This window comes from Argopecten irradians, chromosome 10 (assembly GCF_041381155.1).
Source record: "Argopecten irradians isolate NY chromosome 10, Ai_NY, whole genome shotgun sequence".
Classification (NCBI taxonomy): domain Eukaryota; kingdom Metazoa; phylum Mollusca; class Bivalvia; order Pectinida; family Pectinidae; genus Argopecten; species Argopecten irradians.
The window spans coordinates 35,147,152-35,151,075 of NC_091143.1; positions in this window are offsets into that span (position 1 = coordinate 35,147,152).

Below are 3,924 nucleotides of genomic sequence, written 5' to 3' on the forward strand. Positions count from 1 at the left end.
TGGTGTTAGTTAAGTTGTTTTGTCCTTCTGACTTGTCTGTGGTGTTAGTTAAGTTGTTTTGCCTTCTGACTTGTCTGTGGTGTTAGTAAGTTGTTTTGTCCTTCTGACTTGTCTGTGGTGTTAGTTAAGTTGTTTTGTCCTTCTGACTTGTCTGTGGTGTTAGTTAAGTTGTTTTCTCCTTCTGACTTGTGTGTGGTGTAAGTTGTTTTGTCCTTCTGACTTGTCTGTGGTGTTAGTTAAGTTGTTTTGTCCTTCTGACTTGTCTGTGGTGTTAGTTAAGTTGTTTTGTCCTTCTGACTTGTCTGTGGTGTTAGTTAAGTTGTTTTGTCCTTCTGACTTGTCTGTGGTGTTAGTTAAGTTGTTTTGTCCTTCTGACTTGTCTGTGGTGTTAGTTAAGTTGTTTTGTCCTTCTGACTTGTCTGTGGTGTTAGTAAAGTTGTTTTGTCCTTCTGACTTGTCTGTGGTGTTAGTAAGTTGTTTGTCCTTCTGACTTGTCTGTGTGTTAGTTAAGTTGTTTTGTCCTTCTGACTTGTCTGTGGTGTTAGTTAAGTTGTTTTGTCCTTCTGACTTGTCTGTGGTGTTAGTTAAGTTGTTTCGTCCTTCTGACTTGTCTGTGGTGTTAGTAAGTTGTTTTGTCCTTCTGACTTGTCTTGTAGTGTTAGTTAAGTTGTTTGTCCTTCTGACTTGTCTGTGGTGTTAGTAAAGTTATTTCGTCCTTCTGACTTGTCTGTGGTGTTAGTAAAGTTATTTCGTCCTTCTGACTTGTCTGTGGTGTTAGTTAAGTTGTTTTGTCCTTCTGACTTGTCTGTGGTGTTAGTTAAGTTGTTTTGTCCTTCTGACTTGTCTGTGGTGTTAGTTAAGTTGTTTTGTCCTTCTGACTTGTCTGTGGTGTTAGTTAAGTTGTTTTGTCCTTCTGACTTGTCTGTGGTGTTAGTTAAGTTATTTTGTCCTTCTGACTTGTCTGTGGTGTTAGTTAAGTTGTTTTGTCCTTCTGACTTGTCTGTGGTGTTAGTTAAGTTGTTTTGTCCTTCTGACTTGTCTGTGGTGTAAGTTAAGTTATTTTGTCCTTCTGACTTGTCTGTGGTGTTAGTTAAGTTGTTTTGTCCTTCTGACTTGTCTGTGGTGTTAGTTAAGTTGTTTTGTCCTTCTGACTTGTCTGTGGTGTTAGTTAAGTTGTTTTGTCCTTCTGACTTGTCTGTGGTGTAAGTTAAGTTATTTTGTCCTTCTGACTTGTCTGTGGTGTTAAGTTAAGTTGTTTTGTCCTTCTGACTTGTCTGTGGTGTAGTAAGTTTTTTGTCCTTCTGACTTGTCTGTGGTGTTAGTTAAAGTTGTTTTGTCCTTCTGACTTGTCTGTGGTGTAAGTTAAGTTGTTTTGTCCTTCTGACTTGTCTGTGGTGTTAGTTAAGTTGTTTTGTCCTTCTGACTTGTCTGTGGTGTTAGTTAAGTTGTTTTTGTCCTTCTGACTTGTCTGTGGTGTTAGTTAAGTTGTTTTGTCCTTCTGACTTGTCTGTGGTGTTAGTAAAGTTGTTTTCGTCCTTCTGACTTGTCTGTGGTGTTAGTTAAGTTTTTTGTCCTTCTGACTTGTCTGTGGTGTTAGTTAAGTTGTTTTGTCCTTCTGACTTGTCTGTGGTGTTAGTTAAGTTTTTTTCGTCCTTCTGACTTGTCTGTGGTGTTAGTAAAGTTGTTTCGTCCTTCTGACTTGTCTGTGGTGTTAGTAAAGTTATTTCGTCCTTCTGACTTGTCTGTGGTGTTAGTTAAGTTGTTTTGTCCTTCTGACTTGTCTGTGGTGTTAGTTAAGTTGTTTTGTCCTTCTGACTTGTCTGTGGTGTTAGTTAAGTTGTTTTTGTCCTTCTGACTTGTCTGTGGTGTTAGTTAAGTTGTTTTGTCCTTCTGACTTGTCTGTGGTGTTAGTTAAGTTGTTTTGTCCTTCTGACTTGTCTGTGGTGTTAGTTAAGTTGTTTTGTCCTTCTGACTTGTCTGTGGTGTTAGTTAAGTTGTTTTGTCCTTCTGACTTGTCTGTGGTGTTAGTTAAGTTGTTTTGTCCTTCTGACTTGTCTGTGGTGTTAGTTAAGTTGTTTTGTCCTTCTGACTTGTCTGTGGTGTTAGTTAAATTGTTTCGTCCTTCTGACTTGTCTGTGGTGTTAGTTAAGTTGTTTTGTCCTTCTGACTTGTCTGTGGTGTTAGTTAAGTTGTTTTGTCCTTCTGACTTGTCTGTGGTGTTAGTTAAGTTGTTTTGTCCTTCTGACTTGTCTGTGGTGTTAGTTAAGTTGTTTTGTCCTTCTGACTTGTCTGTGGTGTTAGTTAAGTTGTTTTGTCCTTCTGACTTGTCTGTGGTGTTAGTAAAGTTGTTTTGTCCTTCTGACTTGTCTGTGGTGTTAGTTAAGTTGTTTTGTCCTTCTGACTTGTCTGTGGTGTTAGTTAAGTTGTTTTGTCCTTCTGACTTGTCTGTGGTGTTAGTAAAGTTGTTTTGTCCTTCTGACTTGTCTGTGGTGTTAGTTAAGTTGTTTTGTCCTTCTGACTTGTCTGTGGTGTTAGTTAAGTTGTTTTGTCCTTCTGACTTGTCTGTGGTGTTAGTTAAGTTGTTTTGTCCTTCTGACTTGTCTGTGGTGTTAGTTAAGTTGTTTTGTCCTTCTGACTTGTCTGTGGTGTTAGTTAAGTTGTTTTGTCCTTCTGACTTGTCTGTGGTGTTGGTTAAGTTATTTTGTCCTTTTGACTTGTCTGTTGTGTAAGTTAAGTTTTTTTGTCCTTCTGACTTGTCTGTGGTGTTAGTAAAGTTGTTTTGTCCTTCTGACTTGTGTGTGGTGTAAGTAAAGTTGTTTTGTCCTTCTGACTTGTCTGTGGTGTTAGTTAAGTTGTTTTGTCCTTCTGACTTGTCTGTGGTGTTAGAAAAGTGGTTTCTCCTTTCCCAGCCACGTCAGTTATGCTAGTAAATAGTGGGTGCTCCAGTATGATTGTGATGGTGTGGTTAAAATGTTCACCGTTTTCTGGTATAATGACTGATGAAGCATTCGATAAAGATTATTAGGTCAAACCTGAAGGGTCAGGATGACCTATTGTCATCATGCACCATCCGTTGTCGTGCGCCGTGTGCCGTCCACCGTGCGTAAACTTTTTATTCAAACAACTTCTTCTCAATAACCGAAAGGCCCAGGGTACTGATATTTGGCCTGTAGCATGCTGGGATGAAGGGCTACCAAGTTTGTTCAAATGAATGACCTTGACCTTCATTACAGGTCACAGGGGTCTAAAAGGCTTAAATATTTAAATTACTTCTTCTCAAGAACAGGAAGGCCAAGGGTACCCATATTGAGCCTGCAGCATGCTGGGATGAAGGGCTACCAAGTTTGTTCAAATGAATGACCTTGACCTTCATTTAAGGTCACAGGGGTCAAATAGACTAAAATCCTTTAAACTACTTCTTCTGAATAATTAAGAGACCTTGAGACCTGATATTGGGCCCATGGCATGCTGGGATGAAGAGCTGTCAAGTTTGTTCAAATGAATGACCTTGACCTTCATTCAAGGTCACAGGGGTCAAAAAGGCTAAATTCTTTAAACGACTTCTTCTCAAGAACCAGAAGGCTCAGGGTACTTATATTAGGCCTGTAGCATGCTGGGATAAAAGGCTACCAAGTGTGTTCAAATGAATGACATTGACCTTCATTTAAGGTCACAGGGGTCAAATAGGTTAAAATCTTGAAACAACTTCTTGAGAATAACTTGGAGGCCTAGAGACCCAATATTGAGCCTGTGACATGCTTGGATGAAGAGCTACCAAGTTCGTTCAAATAAATGACCTTGACCTTCATCCAAGGTCACAGGGGTCAAATAGACTAAAACCTTGAAATAAGTTTTTGTGAATAACTAAGAGGCCTAGAGACCTAATATTGGGCCTGTGGCATGCTGGGATGAAAGGCTACCATA